Source organism: Triturus cristatus, chromosome 1_2 (genome assembly GCF_964204655.1).
Source record: "Triturus cristatus chromosome 1_2, aTriCri1.1, whole genome shotgun sequence".
NCBI classification, from domain to species: domain Eukaryota; kingdom Metazoa; phylum Chordata; class Amphibia; order Caudata; family Salamandridae; genus Triturus; species Triturus cristatus.
Window position 1 is genome coordinate 232,864,908 of NC_140580.1, and position 25,516 is coordinate 232,890,423.

General features: G+C 47.3%; 1 protein-coding gene across 1 annotated transcript in view; it reads right to left on the bottom strand.

The window, feature by feature from the left end:
* Nucleotides 1–25,516, bottom strand: part of PKD2L1 (polycystin 2 like 1, transient receptor potential cation channel) — a 3,023,543-nt gene that overhangs the window by 1,601,430 nt on the left and 1,396,597 nt on the right. The window lies entirely within an intron of this gene.

The following is a 25,516-nucleotide window of genomic DNA, read 5'->3' on the forward strand; positions in this document are numbered from 1 at the left end:
AGTTCAGACCCAGTTATGTGCAAATCTTAACTCTATGCTTCATGGGAACAGTCCAGCCCGAACTGCCAAGCCAGGTCTTCCTGGAACTGGAAACAAGCATCCTGGGACCGGTTTCAGGTAACATCCCTCTTCAGCCAGGCTAGCTTGAATCCAGTGGCAAAGTGAGCAAGGGACCCATGTCTGGGCATACCCTGCAAACTTAGGGCGAACAAAGCAAACACAGGGAGATGATGGATGGAGCGCTGACATTTTTCAGACACTCACCCCCAGTCACAGATCTGGGTTGAATCCATCATCGTTCTTTAGCTCACTTCGCCACCTCAATTCAGACCCACTTATATGCAAATTAGTCTTGACCCTGTGCCTCATGGGAACAGTCTAGCCTGAACTGCCAAGCCCGGTCTTCCCTGAACTGGAAATAAGCCACCTGGGACCAGTTTTGGGGTAACACCTCTCTTCAGCCAGGCTAGCTTGAATCCAGTAGCAAAATGAGCAAGGGACCCACTTTCGGCATATCCTGCCAACCTAGGGTGAACAAAGCAAACACAAGGAGATGATGGAAGGAAATCCCAATTGACATATTTAGTTTACTTGTAAGCCCCTTGTAAATTGGTATACCATATACCCAGGGTGTTTACCTAAATCCTACTAGTGGCTCTGCAGCACTGATTGTGACATCCACACAAGTAGCCTTTCATACCTGTCTCAGGCCTGCAATTACAAAGCTTGTGTGTGCAGTTTACTACCCCTCCAACTTAGCATTTAAACCGCTTGCCATACCTTAAACTCCCCTTTTATTACACATAAGCCACCGCTAGGGTAGGCCCTAGGTAGCCCTAAGGGCAAAGTGCTGTGTAAGTAAAAGTTAGAACATTTAATTTTAGGTCTCACATGTCCTGGTAGTGACAAACACCTAAATTATTTTTTCACTACTGTGAGTCCTACTCCTCTTGTAGGCAAGCATTGGGAATTCCTTAGTACATTTTTAAGCTGTAATTCCTGATTAGAAAGGAGTAGCTGCATCACGTTTCATATTCTTGAAATTGTAATGATAAATCCTCTTTACTGGTAAAGTTGGATTTAACATTACTATTTTAGAAATGCCACTTTTAGAAAGTGGGTATTTCTCTGCTCTTACTGCTCTGTGTGCCTTGCAGCTTGTCTCCAATACACATATGGGGTGGGTGACAGTTACACATTGTGCATTCCTTCTAGACAGCCAAAAACACAGGAAGGGTGGTTGTGACAGAGAACTCATTTGCTTTTATCTGCATTATATGATAGCTCTTCCTGGGCAGGAAGGGGGGACTGACACACCTGAATAGGCAGCACCTTGTTGACCATACAAAGGGGTGCTTACACCCTACTTCTAGTCTGGAGCCAGAGCTGGAAAGAAAGGGGGACCTGTGCACTTCCAGAGCCTGCTTTGAGGTCACCCCCACTTCAAAGGCAGAACTAGGTATAAGTACCTAGCCTCTGGCCCTACCAAGACAGTACACTACTGGACCTGTGAAGAACTCTGCCAGGAGTAAAGACTGCTGTACTACAAGAATTGCCACTCTGCTTGATCGCTGCTCTGAAAGAACGGTTTTTCTGATTTGCTGTGTTGCCCTGCTGCTCTTTTCCCTGCTGATGACAAGGACTGAACCCAACTCATTTGAACCCAGAGTGACTCCAAGGGCTTGCTGGCTTGCCCCCTTTTCTGAAGTCTCTAGGCCATCAAAGACTTCTTTCAACCTTGCAACAGCACTCGGACTCTGCCATCTGTGATTACTGCCCTGCCAAGTGATGCTAGTCCAGTCCTGGGCCCTTGAAAGTGAGCTTCTCCTATACAGAACCATCAAAATCGATGCAATGACGACATTGGGCAGATCGGAACCGCTGCATTGCCCTTTGACGCTGACGCAGGAGCTGGTCTAAGACATCGCTTTGATGGACTGCGCAGCTTGATGATGACAGATAGCGCAGCTCGATGAAAACGCATTGCCTGCATCAAAAAAGGGTTTATTGATGAAGCCTTCATCGTATGTGCAGAACAGAAACAATGCATCAGGTCTTCAATGTCGATGCTTCCTCCATCCTTGTGTGAGTCCTGTAGCCGGCCTGCCCTCCATTGCGGTCGGCCTGAACTTTGGATTTACCTCAGTCCAGCGTGGCCTCAAGTAACCCCTAAGCGCTATTTTCTACTAAGCACTAAATTTTGACGTAATCTTTTAAAATTCATAACACTGGTTCTACTTATTGGATTTTTTGTCATTTTGGTCTTGCTTTACTCGTGACAATATAATCTATGTTTCTAACCCTGTGTGGAGTACTTACTTCTGTGGTGCTTATTATTCTGTTAATGTGTGTGTGTGTTACACAAATACTTTACACATTGTCTCTTTAGATGAGCCTGACCACTCTGTGCCAAGCTACCACAGGGTGAGCACAGTTTATGTTTTAGTGTGTATGTGGCTTGCCCTGGCTAGGCTTGTGGTTCCTGCTTGGACAGGGTGCATATCTCTGCCAACCAAAAACCCAATTTCTAACACAAAGGCACCCTTAAGTGACATCAGGGAGTCACACAGAAGAAAGGAACAGAAGCTCATAGCTTGTTCGAAAGAATATTGTGGGCCGGAGGAAGCCTTGGCAAATAAAAGGTGTCAATTAAGTCTTGATCGGAGATCTAGATTTGTCCATCGGAGTAGGAGACTTCCACAATCTCTGCTTACTGTTTTGCGACCATTATTAAATCACAGTCTCCCAGTGTTGGGGTTCCTCATTCCTCACTGCCTCCTCATTAGGCCTGGGTGGTGAACTTCGCTCCGTTCGCAGAGTTTGCGAAGTTTTCTGCTCTCTGCGGAGCTTGCGAAGTGCAGAAAACTCCGCTTCGCGATGTGCAGCAGAGTTTTTTTCCCCGCTCACAATCGCGAACGGTAAGTTCGAGAGCGCAAACGGTAAGTTTGTGAGCGCGAGCTGATGCTCGGGTAGAATTTCTACCAGAGTGGCAGGAATACCAGCACAAACTACAGTTTGCACTGCACTCCGCCACTCTCGGAACTTCGCGGAGTTTTTTGTAACTTCGTGGAGTTCCGCGTAGTAAAACTCCGCGAACTACGCCCAGGCCTACGTCCTCATCCTGGCTCTCCTATTGCAACAACCTTTGTCGTACTTGTCAACGGGGAGAACTCCATAGAAGCAGGTCATCCAGAAGAGATTGCAGTTCACCAGAGTCTCTATATTCCATGGATCAGCCGTTAATTGTAATCAACATAGGGGCATATTCTCAAGCATCTATCGCCGAGTTATTGGCACTTCATCGCAGCCAAAGTTGCGATAAATGTATCGCCCCATTCACAAGCTAGTGCTAACAGCCGATAACACCAGTTTACCTGCGATAGCAGCCGCAAAAGACATCGCCACGGATGACCCCGGCAACTAACGCTAATGAGATGCAGAGTAGGCATTCCCGAGCAAAAAGCGGCGACAACACCACCCCGCAACATCCTCAACGACCAGCCCAATCTGCGAAAAGATCACAAAACAGGCGATAAGGCGCGTTAGCAGCAGGAAACTAACACATGCTCTGACCTGGTGCAAAGTCGGATGACAACGGGCAGCAGCCATGGGAGCCCAGTCTATAGCCGAGCAACTGAACATGCAGCCCAGAGCCCCAAGAGGGCAACAACACCCACCACCACCACCCCCAGGACCCCCCCCCCCTTTGTACAAAGATGATGCACATCAACTCCACAAAACCATGAACCAAACAAATTGCCTGAAGTCGCACAATCACAACACCTAACATACAGGTGTGGCCAGAAAAAGGGAAATCATACATTCATATCATATGAGCCAAATAAAACGTTTATTACAGATTAAACAAAAAACAACAATTCTGAAGAGGCACAGCGGGTCTTCTCTGGGCATTCTGTAAGTCACAGCCTGCAAGACAGAAATACAGATAAGAAGGTGTGTCATGCGCCCATCAAAGTACAGAGGGAGAGAGCGAAAGAGAGAGAGAGAGAGAGAGAGAGAGAGAGGGGGGTGGAGGGGGGAGAGAGAAAGAGAGAGAGAGAGAAAAAGAGAGAGAGAAAGAGGGAGAGAGAAAGAGAGGGAGAGAGAATGAGAGGAAGAGAAGGAGAACGAAAGAGAGAGAAAGATAGTGCTAACACTGCGGACCCACGCCACACTCCTCACCTGCTGCCACCAGTGTGTCTCCAACCACATGCGGGTATATACTGCAGTCCCCCAGGTCCCTTAGCTGCAACAGTTCACAGAGACATGAATGGCAGAGTCCACACAGTTGCACATGCCATCATCGCTTGCCCACCCCTGCGCACACAGGCTACCGCACCCCAGCCCCTCCCGCCGCCCAGTGGTGATTGCCCACCCCTGCTCAACCAGGCCTCACTGCTCACCTTCCGACACCATTGTGTCTCCAAGAGGGCACACCACATGCCAGTGAGAGCACCAAGCCCGGGGCCCGCGACCTAGGCACCCTCCACATCATGCAGCCACGCACCACTGGCCAATAGGTAACACACTTGATTCTGGGTCTTGATTATGCAATGGCAGAGACCATATCAGTGCACATGGCATCATCGCAGGCTGCACAGCCGCTCAGCCCTATCGGTGCCACTAACTCTGTGAACCCCTAGGCAACGCCACATGGTGAGAGGCCCGCACTGCCTGCTGGCTCAGGCCTACACTGCGGTCCGGCAGGGTGCACACTAATCCTCACCAGTCCGGACAGCCAGGACGGGGCATCATTGCAGGCTGTACACCCACTCAGCACTTAAGGTGCCCCTACCTCAGTGCACTGAAAGACACCATCCCTTGGCGGTGTGCCTGTGCCTGCCGCAGCATATCCGGTGCCACCAAATCTATGCACCACAAGCCCTGGACCCTTTATGATTGAGTCTCATGGTGTGGACGCCATCATGTCACACCCGACACTGGGCAATGTGCTGTGGCAGTGCCCTAGGCCCTCATGCAGAAATGAGAAACACACAGAGACACCCAGTTACAGAGTGGAAATGGTGTCCAGCACATGCGCCAGGCCTTGTATATTGGCAGGGTCACATGTCCTGTGATGGCTGTGCTGGATGGGTGTGGTGTGGGTGTAAACCAGCTGTGAGGGAGTGGCTGTGGCATGCTGACAACTAGACCTGTGAGCAGCAGATGCCAACAGGGAAGAGCTGGGACACGCAGCGTTGTCATCCCCCCCTGTGAGTGTAAGCCGAGTGGGCTGGCCTGGCGTATGCCAGTCCAGCGTAAGGGTGTGAACAATTACCCCAGGGTGCTGGGCGTGGTTCCATCCTGGGCTGGACAAGGAAGTAACTAATGCATGTGTCCCCGTTGAGGTATCGGCGCAACCCGTGCCACAATCTGCATTGTGTCACCCGTGACCCAAGTCCCACAACATGAGCAACATGGATGGAAGGGGGAATCACTGACCCTATATACATCCATACTTCCACACTTGAAAGCTCATAGGCATGACACATGGGTGTGACCTGAAATGTTTATTGCACAATCAGTGGAGTTGTGAAGCCGGAGCAGTACAGGGCCATGTAAACCCCACTTCACATTGTTGGCCCATGTAGAGCCAGCCAGAGTCCTTCAGGGAATGACAGGTTCATCAGAAGAGGAGGAGTTCAGTCCGCAGTCTGATAGCTGTGTCATTGGTGACCAAATAGAATATGGCAGTCCATGTTGAGGTCCAAGGTGGGTTTCGTCGAGTGCATCGGGGGACAGTGGGAGGTGATGATGCAGAGGGAAGAAACAAGCAGAAACAGGCCCTATGGCGGAGATGAATGCTACTGCGTCCTTCTGACCACAGCCAGATTCATCCGCATCTTCGTCCTCTGCTGTTGCATGTGCCTCTCATATGGGTGGTTGTGTGCTATCTCCAGCACTGTGTGGCAGTGACACCTCAGGGGCCGGAGGTGGAATGCAGCAGCAGCATGCATCAGCGCCAAGACTTGTGGCAGCAATGCCATGAGGAAGGTCTTGCTGGTGGGCAGCTGTGGCAGCCGCTCTTTCCGCCTGCATCTACTCCGTGTTCTCCATGAGCCTCCGCATGAGTCCCAACTCCCAGGCGAGTTCGCTGGAGGCACTCTGACTGGACAGTCGTTCTTGTCGCAGAGTCAGGACTCTAGCGATCTCAGCCATGGTTCGTTGGAGAGCATGGAGTGGACTGTTGGTGTCCATTAGGGACTGTGAGTGGGCTGCCCTGCTCCTGGAGGTGGGGTGCGGAGACACTCCACGAGCTGTTGGAGGGTGTGGGAGTCGAAGGGTTGGCGGTCCTCTTCGTCATCAGAGAAGAGAGTTTGGGACTGCTCTGCAGGAGGTGTTGGATATTCCTCTGCAATGTGAAGGGGAGAAGCAGTTTAACATTATGTGCACATTTATGTTGACGCATTATACAAGTTTACATTCAGATTGAATGACAGTGCACATTGTGAGTGTTTGTGGAGAGCTGCCTATATGATGCGGGACGGTGGACATTTCGACAACATAACGGATGTGTGTTTGTATTTGTACATTGTCAACTCACATTTCCCTGCGATGCCATATGTGATTTGCCATTTTCTGCACAGAAGCGGCACCAGTTGTGTTCTCTGTTCTGTTGTGGACGTGTTGCGTATTCTGCCGCATCGTTGTCGATGTTGGTGTGCTCTGCATGTGATGTGTGTGTGCTGCTTTTTGGGGGAGTTGCCCCTGCAGCTCTGATTTGGCTGTCCCTTATCCCTTGCATGCGGTGTGCCTCTGACTTCTGTGCTTATACTGTGATGAGATGTTGCAAACTTGGGTGCACTGGTCTCTTGGTAGGAGTTGGGGGTCTGGGGCATGGTTTGTCCGCAGATGTGCTATGCTTACTTGTGCATGTGTTCCATTGTGCCCATCTCCCCAGTCCCTGGTCGTTACTCACCCTGTTGCGGTTGTGTCCGGTCATGTTGGGCAGTGTCCGGGACCCCAACTCCTGCCACCGTATACCCACTGATGACTGTGGAGACCATTTCCTCCATCTCATCCAGCTCCTCCTGTGGCGCTGGACACCCACCTCCAGTCTGCCTTCCGGTTGTTTGCGAGTTTCTGCTTGGTTTCGCGCTTGACATCATTCAATCAATCAGGACATTTGTATAGCGCGCTACTCAACCGCGAGGGTCTCAAGGCGCTGGGAGGGGGGTGCCGCTACTGCTCGAAAAGCCAGGTCTTGAGGTGCTTCCTGAAAGAGAGATGGTCCTGGGTCAGACGAAGGGGGGTGGGGAGGGAGTTCCACGTCTTGGCCGCCAGGTAGGAGAAAGATCTTCCACCGGTGGTGGTTCTGCAAATCCATGGGACGATGGCGAGGGCGAGGCTGGCGGAGCGGAGCTGGCAGGTAGATGTGTAGAACGTGAGGCGGGTATTGAGGTATTCGGGGCCCGCGTCGTGGAGAGCCTTGTGTGCGTGGGTGAGGAGTCTGAAGGTGATCCTCTTGCTGACGGGGAGCCAGTGCAGGTCTCTCAGGTGAGCGAAGATGTGGCTGTGTCGGGGAATGTCCAGGATGAGTCGTGCAGCTGCGTTCTGAATGCGCTGGAGTCTTTGCTGCAGTTTGGCGGTGGTCCCGGCGTAGAGGGCGTTCCCGTAGTCTAGTCGGCTGGTGACGAGGGCCTGGGTGACTGTCTTCCTGGTTCCAGTGGGGATCCACCGGAAGATCTTTCAGAGCATGCGGAGGGTGTTGAAGCAGGAGGATGCAACAGCGTTGACTTGCTTGGTCATCGTGAGGGAGGAGTCAAGGATGAAACCCAGGTTGCGTGCGTGGTCCGTGGGCTTGGGGGCGGTGCCCAGAGCAGGGGGCCACCAGGAGTCGTCCCAGGCGGAGGGGGATGGTCCGAGGATCAGGACTTCCGTTTTGTCTGAGTTCAGCTTCAGACGGCTGAGCTTCATCCATTCCGTGACGTCTTTCATTCCTTCCTGGAGGCTGGCTCTGGTGGTGGCGGGGTCGCTGGTGAGGGAGAGGATCAGTTGGGTGTCGTCGGCATAGGAGATGATGTTGAGGTTGTGTTTGCGTGCGATGGCTGCGAGGGGGCTCATATAGACATTGAAGAGTGTGGGGCTGAGCGAGGATCCTTGGGGTAAGCCGCAGATGATCTTGGTGGCCGCTGCGCAGAAGGGCGGGAGGTGGACTCTCTGAGTTCTGTCGGAGAGGAAGGAGGTGATCCATTCCAGGGCCTTTCCTTGGATCCCGGCGTGGTGGAGGCGGGTGGTCAGGGTGCGATGGCAGACAGTGTCGAATGCGGCCAACAAGTCGAGGAGGATGAGGGCGGCAGTTTCACCGTTGTTGAGCAGGGACCTGATGTCGTCGGTGGCTGCGATGAGGGGGGTCTCGGTGCTGTGGTTCGCTCAGAATCCGGACAGCAATGGGTCGAGGGAGCCGTTCGTCTCGAGGAAGGTGGTCAGCGGTTTGTTGACGATTTTCTCGATGACTTTAGCGGGGAAGGGGAGGAGCGAGATGGGACGGAAGTTCTTGAGGTCTGTGGGGTCCGCGGTGGGTTTCGTCAGGAGGGCGCTGATCTCTGTATGCTTCCAGCTCTCCGGGAATGTGGCGGATGTGAAGGAGTTGTTAATGATGTCCCGGAGATGGGGTGCGATGATGGAGTCGGCTTTGTTGAAGATGTGGTGTGGGCAGGGGTCGGCTGGGGAGCCGGAGTGGATGGTGTTCATCATGAGGGTGGTGTCTTCTGTGCTGACGGGGTTCCAGGTGCACCGGGTGGTGGTGGGGGGCATTGGTTCGGTGGCTGGGTATGTAGTCTGAGCGCAGAAGCGGTCGTGTAGATCTGCGATCTTGTAGTGGAAGAACGTGGCGAGTGAGTCGCAGAGTTCTTGCGATGGAGTGATGTCGTTGTTGCTAGCGCTGAGGTTGGCGAGCTCTTTGATGATGCTGAAGAGTTCTTTGCTGTTGTGGGTGTTGTTGTCCAGTCGGTCTCTGAATGATGTCCTTTTGGTGGTGCGGATCAGCTGGTGGTGTTTGCGGATGGCGTTCTTGAGGGCTGTCATGTTTTCTGTTGACTGGTCGTGGCGCCAGGCTTTTTAGAGGGTACGGCAGGATTTCTTGGAGTCTTTGAGATCGTTGGTGAACCATGAGGCTTTCTTGCTGTCGGGATTGCTAGGAGGGTTCTTCAGTGGTGCAAGGGCGTCGGCGCAGTTGGTGATCCACTGTGTGAGGTTGCGGGCTGCTTCGTTGGGGTCCGTAGTGTTGGTGGGTTGGTTTTGGCTCTGGGAGGTGGTGAGCTGGTCGGAGGTGATCTTGCTCCAGCCTCTACGGGGGGCTTGCTGCGGGCGGAGGTGAGTCGTGGTTTTCCTGAAGTTGAAGTGGATGCAGCTGTGATCGGTCCAGTGCAGTCTGGTGGAGTGGCTGAAGGAGATGTGGTTGCTCGAGGAGAAGATGGGGTCAAGATGTGGCCGGCGTACTGGGTGGGGGTGTTGACCAGTTGCTTGAGTCCGAGGTTGGTGAGGTTGTCTAGCAGGGTGGTGGTGTTGTTGTCCTTGTTGAGGATGTAGTCGGAGGAGGCGAGGGCGAGCAGGCTGATGAAGTCTGCGATGGCTTCGCTGAATTGTGTGCGTGGTCTCGGAGGTCTGTAGATGAGTCCCTCTGAGGGTGGTCTTGGGGTCGGTGTGTATCTGGAAGTGAAGGAGCTCGGCGGTGGGAGGGTGTCGTCGGTGTTTGTCGTGATGCGGATGGTGTTTCTGTAGACAATGGCGATGCCACCTCCGGCTTGGTTGACGCGGTCCCTCCGGGTGATCTTATAGCCGTCCGGGATGGCTATGGCTATGTCGGGGGATGAGGAGGCGTTCCTCCAGGTTTCCGTGAGGAAGGCGACGTCCGGCGCTGTTGTGTAGAGGAGGTCCCAGAGTTAGACAGCGTGCTTGTGGACGGAGTGAGTGTTGAGCAGGATGCACTTGAGGTGGTTGTTGTTGGCGCCTATTCTGGCGGGCTCGGTGCAGGTCCGAAGGCAGGTGAACTTGCAGGCGTGACAGGTGAAGATTCCATGGGTGCGTTTCAGGGTGGCTTGGTAGCAGGCTGGCTGTCGGTCGGTGTTGAGTGCGTGGAGGGCGGCGGCGTCGTATCTCCGTCGGGTGGGTTGGCTCTGGCAAGGGGTCCTGGCACTGGGCGCGGTCCAGGCGCGGACGGGCGCAGACGGGTGCGCCTTCGGCGAAGTGGGAGGGAGGAGCAGCTGGGAGGCGGGAGCGGGGCAACCAATGGGCGAGGGCACAGGGTACAGAAGGAAAAAGGGGGCGGGGTCGCGGGGAGCAGCGTCATTCCAGCGACTCTTGACCTCTTCCATTGACCTCTTCAGCACTCGACTGCATTCATCTTATCCACAATGGTCTGCCATATTCCATCTTTAGTGCCCAGTGACACAGTGGAGGTGACGAACAGTAGTTAATGGTGTTTTATCACCTCCATTATCAGGATCCTATTTTTCTGCAGCCTCAACCGCTTCTTCCTACTCTTCTTGTCCTTGCCCTTCCCTGACCCAGATGTCCCAGGCTGGTCCTCCGGGGGATTTGTGGAGTTCTGGTTGTCCTCTGAACTTGCTCCGGCTATCTCCATTGTGCTTCTCTGTCGCAGCTTTTTTAGGGTTTGTGATTCGCATTTTTGCAGCGTCGCGTTGACTTTGAGTTCATTTGACGTGTTATCGTGGGCCTATCGCATGGTACCGCCTGCTTGGGAATACCACGTTGACACAGTTATTTTCCCGAGATAGACTGCAACGTGAAGAGTTGTGTTATGCTAAATTTGCGATGGTTATCACACGTTCTTGAGAATATCCCCCATAGTTGCCAAGTAAAGAAGGTCATATTTAACTTCATGTTTCCGCAAGAGGAGGCAAAGGGCTAGGAATTGTTTTCGTTTAATGTTCGTGATTTCTGAGAAGACGCCGTGATAATCACTTGTTGGTTCTCATAGAAATAGAGCCCGTGCTTTTAAGTCATGGCTAGGATTTGCAGAACTTGTTGATAGCAGAAGCAGCAGGGCAGGATATACTTTGGGTGGAAACCAAGTGAGATGCTGCATACATGCCAATATTTTAGAAGAGAAAAGTTGGAGATTTTAAAAAATAAGCAGAAGAAAGTATTCTCCCTATTGATTTCTATTGAAGCAGAGTCAATCTCAGGCAATGGCTGATTAGAGCCAATCCTTCCACTGCCTACTTCAAGAAACAGGCTAAATTGATTTTCCTGAGTGATCACTACATCAGCGTGATCTTTTTTCCATGTCCCCATGTTGACAGACATGACATTTATCCCAGCATATCTTTCTCCTTTTATTTTAAACTTGTTTGTCAACTGTTATTTTACCCTAGGGCCCTCACCCTACAGTTTTGTTACCTATTTTACTATGCTGTAAAAATGTTGTCGAGCTCAATTTAGTTTGTTTTACTGAATGTTACAGGAAATATTTTACACCTTAGAAGAATTTATTCTAGTGTGGCCCTATACCAGGTCCCTGATCTTGATTGTATACTCCTTGTTGTTTCACGGTGTTGACCTCTACTGTATGGAGTTTATTCATGCTTTCGCCTTTTGTACAGCGCTCTGATACCCGCAAGGGTCATGTTCGCGCTTTATAAAACTTTCTAAATAAGAGACAGGCAAAATAGAGGCATTTTTTGACTTCAAAAATTGGGAGTCCCTAGTCTGAATCAAGGCTACGGTGTTGTGGGTATGTGTTCAATACACACTTTAGAACTCCAATGGAGGGTAAAACATGATATTCAGGAAGGCTTGGAGCAAAGAGCTTAAGAAACTAAACATGTGGTCCGTTTCAGATTGTTCCAGTAGCCTTACGGTCCTTATTTTGCCTCTGCAACTGATGTCCTGCAACTCCACAGTCTTTTGTTGTAGGTGCCACAGGTGTTGAGCCCAATCGGGCTGTTTGTCCAGCTGCTGTCCTGTCTCTGTGACACTCTCCTCCATTGACTTGAGTCTTTGATTTCTGCCAGTTCTTTCAGGAGAACCAACAGGACTGAGTCTAGTGCATCCGTGGGAGATAACATGTCTGATGTGGGGGCTGGGGCACACTTAGTCACCGCTTTCGCACATAATAATTGCCTGATGGGTTAGTCTCTGACATGGGAGGGAGCATAGCAAAACACGTGGCTTTGGCATGTGGAGGAAGCAAAGCAAATGTCAATGACGCTGCTGAGAATAGAAGTAAGGAAGAGATGCCCACAGCTTGGGTATTAAAGCAGCCCAAACTACTAAGTCAATGGCCACATGAGGGTACCTACTTAACCAATATTGCTGTGCTGGGGGATCTATGTAGTACCCTTTCCATGTTCATGGGATCAGTATTGGATTCCTGGAACTCTGGGTATGGTGAGAGCTGGCCTCCACCCCGATGGGTCGCCGTCCCAGAGGTCTGAAAGGCAGGTGGACAAGTGAGTGAAGGCAAAGGCAAGGAGCAGGAACAGGGCAGCCTCATGCTCCAAGAGGCTCTGGGTGTCTTCAGAGGCCATCGATTGCCCCAGCTGCTGGCTGTGTCCGCCGCCCGGTCAAAGGGGTGAATCAGTGTCCCTATAAGGCGTTTCCCTGGTTAGCAGTGCAGCTCCTGGGCCGTGTTGGCAGCATAGGTGGCTTGCAGCCCCATCTCACTGCAGGAGCCCTCCCGCCGAGCTGCCATCTCCATTGACACCAAGCCCAGCCTACCATTACATTAAATCCCCAACAGAATACAGCCAACCGAAATCTCAACCACGCAACAAGAATTTCAAACAATCTTTATGAAACTGTCGCAGACATTGGGATAAAGAAAACACAAGAAGCTAGCAGAAATGTCTGAAGCAAATGACTTTATTTCCAGTTAAAAGTACCTGTTTTTAAGTGACTGCTATAAGGGGGATGTCGCTTCTCTTCTGTGTTGTGCTCCATTTCTCAATGTCCCAAAGCTGTCTCATACTATGTCTTCTGTTTTCTCTTTCTCCCTTTGTTGGCCTCAGTGATAGTTACACCTTTCTCCTGGAAGATCGAAATCTCGTATTCTCTTCACTGTCTTGTTTCTTTCCATTGTATTATTGTTTTGTTTGTTCCACCTCACTTCAGTGTCTCTAGTCCTTCCTTCATCTCTAGTGGTTCCTTTGTACTTGTTCTTCCTCCTTGCTCCAGCATCTTATATTTATAAAGAATCAAGATCAAAGCTTTTAAATGTTCCAGCACCAGACGTAACTACTGAATAGGCCTATTAGATTGATTCCTAGCCTCGGTGCAAAAGGTATGGGATGTGACCCACATACATCCCACTTTGGTGGAATAAAAAAAACACTGTTACCAAACTTTAGAATGAACCTGCACCCGAGAAATGTGTATTCTATTTATAAAACTAATATAGTACAATTTATATAGATGGATAGGCACAAATATCACAAACAAAAGTGACTACCCAAACAGAAAAATGTAGCAGTCGTGTATCTTGATTGTAGTTATATCAAATTTTTTATTGAAAATCAATTGTTCTCCTTGTGCTTTCTTTTTTTAAAAAACATCACACAATTGCTTTGCCAACGCGTTTCATCCCACTTGGGACTTCTTCAGGGCTAGAGGCAATTATAAAACACTATTTACAATATATACATATTAAGAACATTGAATTAATTGCAAATATACAGTTAAATAACATCATATATTTTAACAAAATTCTATGACTGCCAATCAAACCATTAAACATCATAGCTGCCTTGTTCTATATTTATTATATCGGGAAGCCATTAAAACAATACATAATATTTTCATAGCAAATTTTATAGGTAGGGGAGGAAGCACAGCTAATTGACACATCGTTCTTTCGTATATTTTATATGTTAAAGTTCAAAGTATACTTATTTTATAAGCACAGAAGAAGAAGGAACACAGCGACTTTGCACATCATGTTATTATGTATTTTTTTTCTTTTTTCGAGGATCAACACCTCCAAGTATTTTTAAACATGGAATGGAGCACAGTTACTTTACACATCTTGTTTTTGTATAAGGACTATATTGAAGTTTCAATAGGGCTTATTAGTTTATGTGATACAATCAATAATGAGTCTTAGTATCATAATCTTATTTGACCAGCATCAATTTCTGGGCAATGGATCAAAAAATATATTGAATGATCCATGGTTTAACCTTAGATAACAAAGTAGTCCATGATTAAACGACTAATATAATAAACGTGACCATACCTTGTTGCAGTACTGCTTCTTTAGTTGTTGACAAGTGGGGCTACAAGCCAACCCTAACAGCGACATCAGTAAACTGAGTATATCTATAAATAAACATATTTAACATGTCACAATCAAATATATATTACCACTTTGTAATCTTATTGTTATACATAAGGCCATTTCTCAAGTTATTATGGTTTATATGTTATATCATGTTATCTATAACATCTCAAAAGCCACTAAGAACTCTAATATACCATTATAATTTCCTAATGGCCAAGTAATAACCCATGCGATGAGCCTCTGCAACGCTCACACACACATATATATATATATATATATATATATATATATGGATACAAGATACCGCCTATGTTATTGTCAGAATCAATTTAACTAATACATATAGTATTTCTATAAAACACATATCAAATAAGGTTTTTATATGGGTTCAGTACCAGCTCACCATCAGATGATAAAAGAAACACCATTGTATACATATATATATATATATGTATATGGCATTCTTATATTGCTCGCTTAGATCTTAATATTTTAGTACTTGCTCCTTCCATTATGACGGTCCTAAACATAATGTATAATCAGTCTTACTGTCTCTCAGTTATAAAGAAGCTGTATAGAAAGAACGATATACATCCGAGAGAACCTTCTTGACCCTGGTCATTACAAATACTATCGACTAGTTCTCTGCTACATGGCTCAGTCCAATAAACATAGCTGTCATAATTATTAAAAAGAAAGATCCCAGTTAATCTTAAGGATTTAGTGTTCTGGGTAAATTATCCCAAATACTAATGTCGTCCTGTATGTTGTAAAACCATACTATATTTCAAAAGGAATCTAACCAAATTATATTTGTTGCTGATTCAAGAAGAGGTTTGCATTTAGAGTGACTAATACCTAAACATAGCAGATAACCAGAGTAGCGAGTATAAAATTGCGACTTACTAATAGGATAAATGCTCAGTACTTGTAATAATTCTTCAGCATGGGTGGATTATCCCCAATGATAGACTCGCCCAGTCCACATAAATATTCAGCTCTCTTTTCTTTTTTTTCTTTTTTTTTTTTTTTTTTGAAAACCTTTATTGACAGTTCAATAAGAACAAGTATGGGCCTACAACCCCCCAGGGCCGGCCGCTAAGCAATCAGAGCAATAACGATAAGTATAAACACAGGCAGCACTTCGGGGAGCAAAATCGTACTGCTAATACTGTGAACAGCGTAAGTAGGACCAGGAGAAAGAGGTTTTCATTTTATGAGGAAACAAGGCAGAAGGATCAGGTGACAAGCAATTTTAAAACAACGATCACGGATATGCAGAGTAATGAACGTTAGCGATTTACAGCAATCTATTCGGTCAATGGCGCAAACACAAGAACATCAGGATGGGGAAAAACATAGTATACAGTTGCGCCCGCAGTCCCCCGCCAGAACTCCCCAAGAACACCCCGGAAGTTGTGAACACATGGAACGGCAACGAGGCATAGCAAAAGGAGGTGTATCACGCTGATCCCAGAAAAAGAAAAACAAAAAGAATCAGAGAAGAAAAAGGAGGCCATGGAAAAAAAAAAAAAAATGAAAGAATACAGAATCCCCTCCCCCAACCCCCCACCCTGCACCTCTGCAGATGAGTACGGCCCCCCCCCCCCAGCAGTGTGCCTGTCGCCCTGGAACCAGACCCGAAATGTAGGAGAATAGGGAAAAAGAAGTAGGAAAAGACCCCCACCAGACGGGGGGGTAGAGAAAGTATTTATAAACTGGAGGAGGGCCTTCATAACAGACCCCCGGCTTCTCCCTCCCGCACGGTAAGGTTCCCCTAAAGTGAACAAGGAACAGCACAAAAACAATCTTCTCAAACCACGATGGGGAGCATTGTGCACCTATTGTGCCAGTAGCCATGTCAGGAGAGCACACCACCCCAAGCCCGTCCGTCCACTAGGCGACCACCCCCGAGGAGCCAGCCTCATCCCTGACCACTCTGTGGAATTCTGCCCATGCCAACCCCTCGACCCAGCACCATACCCAATGTTCCTAGGCAGAGGAATGTCCTACAACAACAGAGAAGCGACGCACACAGGTGGGGTGGAAGTCTCTGAGCATCAACACAGTCCGCCGCGTGAGGAAACAGGCTTCCCAGTGCTGCCCTAGGATCTGCACTGCACGCAAGGTTCAGGAAGGCAGAAGCAGCTAAAGCAGACATTAGTTGCTGGAGTTGTCTCTGGGTCGCAGGAGGGCATGCACGGGATGAGGCCACTACATCCCACTCAGGTCCGACGCCTCCGGGACAGATCAGGCCCTCAGAAGGTCGAGCACACTGTAGCATACTGGCCGGGGCGTCCAGTCGTGTACTAACCTCAGGGGTGGCCGCCACAGCGTCCTCCTGCACGCAGTGTGGGTAGACTCTGTGTTCGTGCGGACAGGCGGGCCGCCACTGCCCCAACTCCGACGCCACACCATCGAGTTTACTCCCCAAGAACACAAAACCATGAACAAAGGAGGAGTGAAGAGTACCAAGAGCCTCGAGGAGGTCGCCGTACCCCAGCTCAGCTCTCCGTGATCTCGCCGCCACACTCCCAAAAAACGTACGTTCACAGGCCCGCTGCGGCCCAGCGGACAGGATGGTAGGCTTCATCGACCCGAGATGGCCGCCAAGTATGCCCGACCCTCACCGGGGCCGGGACCCCAGGACAAGCGTCGCGATGTCCACGTCGCGGGTGACCGGGTTCCGGGGGCAGGCAAAAAACTCTCCGTGGTCACGGGCAACAGTCGTCCCCACCACGGACCAGCTCCCGTAGAAATCCGGGGGCGGCCCGCAATGATTGAGGCAGGATACGGACGGCGGCCGGGCAGCTCCCCAGCAAGGCAGGGGCAGTCACCGGAGGATCTAAGATTTGCACCCCCGGTCATGCACTCGGTCAGCTACACTGGGCAGTAGAGGTGACCACGCCGAAATGTAGGCCGAGTTTGGCACCGCTCCGGCGGGCCGACTCCACCCAGTCACCACCGGCCGCTGTTGTCGCACTGCCACCCGGCCACGGCGTCCACTCGATGTCCCGGCTCCAGGGCCGCACAGGCCGCAAAGTTCAGATGCAGTTTTCTCCGGCGATAGCACGGCTAGAAACCTCGGAGTCACACAGTCGGGAGCCCCTCTCCTTCAGAAACACGACCACGTAGCACAGGTTGAGGATCTCAGGCAGGATATCCGTGCGGGATGCGGAGGTTCACGGAGCCGGGAGTCTACGCTGCCGTCCCGGTCGCCATCTTGGCTCCTCCCAGCTCTCTTTTCTTAAGTGTTAATCTGCAAAATACATATATACGTCTTAATGGTTATATACATATAACTCACCAAATTTGATAAATCATAATATGTATCATGTGGGGCATATGAATAGCTAACCAAGCAAGCACGTCCCAGTGACCAAATTCATCATGTATATCACGTGCCTGCCCGACTCCTACACACGTGACCCCATTACCCAACAGTAGCCAGGTTATGTTACGTCTAATGCCTAAGTTTACCATCATATGTGTGTTTTTTACATTTGTAAATATAAGGAAAATGCACTGCATCATATATACAGACTCCATTTGGGTAGATATTAAAAACCAAGATCAGGCAACCATATTTATACATCAATGAAAAAAACACTTCTATTCCGTCATGTAGCCTAATAACAATACCGTGACTCACACTATTTCATGACAGTGAAAGTCGGATAAGCATGTTTTTCAACGCTTGAGTATTCACAACGTGATTTTGATGGTAATTCCATAACTCCCATTAATTCATAACTGCGAAAATCGAGTGGCCATATTTTTTAACACATAAGTATTCCTAATATGATTACACGTGCCAATAAATGCATCATGTGGAACCAACTCTAAACTATTTCGCAAAGGTTGTAAATCACCAAACAAGCACATTTTAGCAAAAAATATAAAGCAAAACAATCACCCACTGTCACACAAATATCAGTAATACGAGGACAGACTAGACGATTATGACATATTCCAATTTTGAGTACAATACCCCGGAACAAGATCGCAGCTACGACAATACTTACAAAGCAATGTTGCCTCCTCTGTACAGGCACAATCCACGTCTTAGATCCACAGTATACAGAAACGAGTGAGTTTCTGCTCCGATTTTTAAACCCTCTTTGAATTGCCCACACCTGTTAATTGCCGACTTCATTCCACGATCACATGACCCATTCAACCACAATGGGCACCATCTTAACGTGTATATGTTGTACCTTTCTTTTTATAGACATCATACAACAAGGTATGAATATTTGTACCAACCAAAGTGTATTATACATTTTTTTGCATCAAAAGACCCAGCTAGTCATCCTTGCTATATATATATATATATATATATATATATATATATATATATATATATATATAGCATACAAACTTAGTATGTTTTGTTATATTTATTAAGAATATCGATGTCACGAGATACCAGTTAAAGAAGCGCCATATTGGACGGCGTGGATTCTGCCTATGTCTTAGATGTATTCTGCGGCAAACAACAATATTTATCTCAGACTGTATTTTTAAAAGACTCAAACTGACTTATTTTAAAAATTATTACTCAGAAAATCTTGTCACATGTAAATACGTAGAATTATTTAAATTCGATCTTGGTGTTTCGGCCGCACGGTAATCATCTATACTGGTCAAATTATTTGCCGCTTTCTGTACCCATTTCAATTTTATGCAATTAATGTTTTTAAGTGATGCGCCTCATTTTCGGCAAATAGTATTTTTATATTTCCATCTGAAGGACACAAGATCTTGTATTGAATCACAAAAATGTATAATTATTTATAAAGTCACATTGGCTAGTTCTTACATATCTTGTTACAGATACCTTATGTTCATTAAACACACCTTACTTATGATGTCACAAACCCCACTGGTCCATTATAGCAAATGTATTCAACACTTCTACTCGAGACAGAATAATACCCCTGACTGTATTTACAAAAAAGGTCTCTGCAAAGATCAACTCTCAAATTATGTTCCTCTCAAACCAAAGTGAGTTCTAGCTTTAAATAAATTAATCAATCAAAATAAGCTGGATACCATCAACAAAAAGAATCTACACCACACTTTTATCAGCAAGGACCGGTCCATAGTCAGTAGTCACGGGAGAGACATAAAAAAATCTGTATAGATATTCATCACAGAAAATGATGAAATTCATTATTACAGTTGAGTCCTAATGTTACCGCTCAAGCGGCAAATCCATAACGCTTCTGTTTGTCTCAATAGCGTCAATCTATACCCTCCTCTAATGTTATTTACCTGATCTATAGCATGACATGTGATCTGTGGCTTCTCAGGATGTGTCTCATATGTGTTGGGCTACAGGGGAATGCACATTTATGAGTCTTATGCCTCGCACATGTTCTTGAATGCGGGTCTTCAGTAACCTGATACTACTGCCCACATAAATTTGATCACATGCACATCTCAAAACATAAACTGTGTACATAGTATTCCAGTTTATAAAATAATGTTGCGATCTTGCATTCATTCCATCAAGGTGACATGTCTGTGGAATGTGGAATGTACTGTGTGAGCTTGTAGTTCAGAGATTCCAGAGGTGACTGTTACTCTGGTCTGCAGCAGCTGTGGCTAATAAACACACTTCATGAAGTATCTCTGCCTTAAGAGAGGGATTCCTTATTGTAAAGGTAAAACTCTGAGGAACATGCTCTGCCCTAGCCACGTTAAAGACCCAAAAGTAACATCCTCTCAAACATGGCTACCAGACAAACCTAATGATTTTCATGTCTGTGGCAGTTGTTGTATTCGTAAATTTGGACAAAATAAATGTGCAAGTTTCAAGTACAATGGCTCTAAAGATTTTAAGATAGCTTCTTTTATAAACTGTAATACTATGTACACAGTTTATGTTTTGAGATGTGCATGTAATCAAATTTATGTGGGCAGTAGTATCAGGTGTCTGAAGACCCGCATTCAAGAACATGTGCGAGACATAAGACACATAAATGTGCATTCCCCTGTAGCCCAACACATATATGAGACACATCCTGAGAAGCCACAGATCACATTTCATGCTATAGATCAGGTAAAGAACATTAGAGGAGGGGATAGATTGACGCTATTGAGACAAACTGAAGCGTTATGGATTTGCCGCTTGAGAGCTGTAAAATTAGGACTCAACTGTAATAATGAATTTCATCATTTTCTGTGATGAATATCTATACAGATTTTTTGATGTCTCTCCCTTGACTACTATGGACCGGTCCTTGCCGATAAAAATGTGGTGCAGATTATTTTTGTTGATGGTATCAAGCTTATTTTGATTGATTAATTTATTTAAAGCTAGAACTCACTTTGGTTTGAGAGGAACATAATTTGAGAGTTGATCTTTGCAGAGACCTTTTTTGTAAATACAGTCAGGGGTATTATGCTGTCTCGAGTAGAAGTGTTGAATACATTTGCTATAATGGACCAATGGGGTTTGTGACACCATAAGTAAGGTATGTTTAATGAACATAAGGTATCTGTAACAAGATATGTAAGAACTAGCCAATGTGACTTTATAAATAATTATACATTTTTGAGATTCAATACAAGATCTTGTGTCCTTTAGATGGAAATATAAAAATACTATTTGCCGAATATGAGGCGCATCATTTAAAAACATTAATTGCATAAAATTGAAATGGGTACAGAAAGCGGCGAATAATTTGGCCAGTATAGATGATTACCGCGACGCCGATTTCTCTTAAGAAAAACACCAAGATCAAATTTAAATAATTCTACGTATTTACATGTGACACGTTTGAGTAATAATTTTTAAAATAAGTCAGAGTCTTTTAAAAATATAGTCTGAGATAAATATTGTTGTATGCCGCAGAATACATCTAAGACAGGCATAATCCACACCATCCAATATGGCGCTTATTTAACTGGTATCTCGTGACATCGATATTCTTAATAAATATAACAAAACATACTAAGTTTGTACGATATATATATATATATATATATATATATATATATATATATATATATATATATATATTGTAAGGATGACTAGCTTGGTCTTTTGATACAAAAAAAATTAAAATACACTTTGGTTGGTACAAATAATCATACCTTGTTGTATGATGTCTATAAAAAGAAAGGTACAACATATACACGTTAAGATGGCGCCCATTGTGGTAGGATGGGTCATGTGATCGTGGAAGGAAGACGGCAATCAACAGGTGCGGGCGATTCAAAGAGGGTTTAAAAATCGGAGCAGAAACTCGCTCGTTTCTATATACTGTGGATATAAGACGTGGATTGTGCCTGTACAGATGAGGCAACATTGCTTTGTAAGTATTGTCGTAGCTGCGATCTTGTTCTGGGTTATTGTACTCGAAATTGGAATATGTCGTAATCATCTAGTCTGACCTCGTATTACTGATATTTGTGTGACAGTGGGTGATTGTTTTGCGTTATATTTTTTGCTAAAATGTGCTTGTTTGGTGATTTACAGCTTTTGTGAAATAGTTTAGAGTTGGTACCACGTGATGCATTTATTGGCCCGTGTAATCATATTAGGAATACTTATGTGTTAAAAAATATGGCCACTCGATTTTCGCAGTTATGAATGAATGGGAGTTATGGAATTAACATCAAAATCACGTTGTGAATAGTGAAGCATTGAAAAACATGCATATCCGACTTTCACTGTCATGAAATAGTGTGAGTCACGGTATTGTTATTAGGCTACATGACGGAATAGAAGTGTTTTTTTCATTGATGAATAAATATGGTTGCCTGATCTTGGTTTTTAATATCTACCCAAATCGAGACTGTATATATGATGCAGTGCATTTTCCTTATATTTACAAATCTAAAGAACACACATATGATGGTAAACTTAGGCATTAGACGTAGCATAACCTGGTTACTGTTTGGTAATGGGGTCACATGTGTAGGAGTCGGGCAGGCATGTGATATACATGATGAATTTGGTCACTGGGACGTGCTTGCTAGGTTAGCTATTCATATGCCCCACATGATACATATTATGATTTATCAAATTTGGTGAGTTATATGTATATAACCATTAAGACGTATATATGTATTTTGCAGATTAACACTTAAGAAAAGAGCTGAATATTTATGTGGACTGGGCGAGTCTATAATTAGGGATAATCCACCCATGCTGAAGAATTATTACAAGTACTGAGCATTTATTCTATTAGTAAGTCACAATTTTATACTCGCTACTCTGGTTATCTGCTATGTTTAGGTATTAGTCACTCTCAATGTAAACCTCTTCTTGAATCAGCAACAAATAGAATTTGGTTAGATTCTTCTGAAATATAGTATGGTTTTACAACATACAGGACGACATTGGTATTTGGGATAATTTACCCAGAACACTAAATCCGTAAGATTAACTGGTATCTTTCTTTTTAATAATTATGACAGCTATGTTTATTGGACTGAGCCATGTAGCAGAGAACTAGTCGAAAATATTTGTAATGGACAGGGTCAAGAAGGTTCTCTCGGATATATATCGTTCTTTCTATAGAGCTTATTTATAACTGAGAGACAGTAAGACTGATTATACATTATGTTTAGGGCCGTCATAATGGAAGGAGCAAGTACTAAAATATTAAGATCTAAGCAAGCAATATAAGAATGCCATATACATATATATATGTATACAATGGTGTTTCTTTATCAGCTGATGGTGTGGTGAGCTGGTACTGAACCCAAATAAAAACCTTATTTGATATGGGTTTTATAGACATGCTTGTAGAGATGAGGGGTCTAGTGGTTGTATGGGCGGAGCAGGATGGGCGGAGATAAGGGAGGACTCTGGGGACAGGAAGAGGCGGAGTAGGAGGTCAGGTCGGCAGTTGAGGGAATGACATGCTGGTGTAAGGATTGAAATAAAGCACGTGAATAGAGAACCCTCCGTGTCTGTCGTCATTGATAGCGAGTAGACACGACAGCTGGCGACGAGGGTGGGATCGAGCTGGATGCTCTCCCGAAACACCAGCACGCCGAGTAAGCTGACGAGGGGCTGGTAGCAAGGAACCAGCGAAAGCGCCGCCACCCGCGACAGCGTGTGAAGAGCCTGCGGCTGAAGGAGCGAGCGCTCTGCGGCGAAGAGGACCGCCGCCGTGACAGGCAAGAGAAAAGTGAAAGCGCCGACGCGCGTGTTTCTCCGGCCAGATCGGAACAGTGAACGTGAGGACTCCGCCTGCCCGCCTGTGAAGCCGTGAGTGAAAAGAAATAAATAATAGATGAAACAGACCATGAGAGGGGCCGTCCAGGCAGCGCGCTGCCCCCGGAATGAATGACTCGAGAGCCCGGCACCACGTGGGACGTCTGCACACGCTCCCCAACCGGCGGCCATCTTAAAGTCAGGCGGACTCTCGGACGCCCCATGCAAATAGGCCCGGGCGGCCATTTTGAAGTCAGGCAGCATTGAAATTTCATCAAGCACAGGCAAATACAAAAAAAAAAAAAAAAAAAAGAAAGAGAGAAACATGGGACCTACCTGAATACGGCGCAAGACTCCACGAGGGATTCCCTGGGCCTGCTCTGCGCTGCCGCTGCGCGCATCACACGCACACCGCGATGTCGAATCATGGGTCCCCAGCTCATTCTCCAGCGCGCCAAGATGCAAAGCCAATCATCATGGGGCTGTCGCACCTGCGCCCCCCAGAACCCCTAGCGCTCGTGGTGGGGAGCAGCATGGGCCCTCGCTGGGAAGAGTGGATTGAAGACTTTGAGGACTACATAAAGGGCTCGAAGGTGACAGGGGACGAGGATCAACTGATCGCACTTCGGAACCTCGTGGGCAAGGACGTCAGCAAGATGATAAAGGAACTCCCCGCCGCAGACGCGGGAACATATGCGAATGTGCGCGCAGCCCTGGATCGGAAGTTTGTGCACAAGAAGAATGTAGATTATGAACGCTACGTATTCCAAAGAGCGCGACAAGAAAAGGATGAAGTCATGGGCTCATACATCACAAGGTTGCGGCGCCTGGCGCGCCACTGTGAGTTCGACGAGTTCTCGACGGATGACGCCATTCGCCTACGGGTGATCGACGGCTGCCAGTCGGAGACGCTACGCAGGAAGCTACTAAAAAAGAGTCACACGCTGGATGAAATAGAAGAGATCACGAGACTCCATGACCAGACTGAAGAGCAAGCCAAGACAATGGAGGCAGGACGCGTGGACCGCAAGGAGGTAGTCTGTCAAGTACGCACCGACCGCCCTCGCCGGTGGTCGAGAGAGCGGGAACGACAAGCTCGGCCGCCATCGAGACACCACCGTCGCCCCGGTCATCGACGGCCTGATTCGGGGAAGAGAAGCAGGCGCCAGGATCATGGGAAGAAGGCGCCATTGAGAAGATGTTACCGATGCGGGTACGACTTCCCACACATCGGAGCGTGCCCGGCCCTGGGACAGAAGTGCCACAAGTGTGGTCGCAACAATCACTTTGAGACCATGTGCGGCGACTACCGCCGGGAGAAAGAAAAGGCCTCCACGAGGTCACCAAGAGGTGAGACACGCCGCCACCACGCGCGAGCGGTACGTGACCGCCGGAAGTCCTCCTCCAAATCCTCCCAGTCGAGCAGGGAGTCACGGTCTTCAAAATGGTCTAGAAGATCACCATCAAGAGACTCCGAATCACCTTCGAGTGAACACGAATACTCTGTAGAGTATGCAAACATGATTGCCGATCCCGATCAGCTCAAAAAATACCCTCGGCTGGACATTTGCGTTGGCACGCACCCCACGAAGTTCGTGATGGACAGCGGGGCATCCCTCAACTACATCCCAGTGACCGAATATCAGAAAATGAACCCTCGGCCTCGGCTCGACCCCGCACATGTGCGTGTCTACACCTGGATGTCCAGGAAGCCGCTCCCATGCTTGGGGAAGTTTTCAACGACACTAAGGCATCGATCAACATCTATTCCGGCCGTGATTCACGTCATCGAGGGACCGGAAGCTGACTGTCTCCTCAGTCTGCCAACTGCTGAACGGTTGAAACTGGTGGAAATCCTGTATCGCGTCACTGGTGAAAATGACACCGTGCACAAGTTCCCAAAGCTGTTTTCTGGACTCGGGAAAATGAACAGAGGCCAGATCCGCCTTCACATAAATGACCAGGTCCGCCCGGTTGCCCAACACCCGCGGAAAGTCCCATTCCACCTCCAGCAAGCGGTGGAGGATGAGCTACAAGACCTGCTGGACGCCGACATCATCGAACGGACGGAGGGCGCCACACCGTGGGTATCTCCC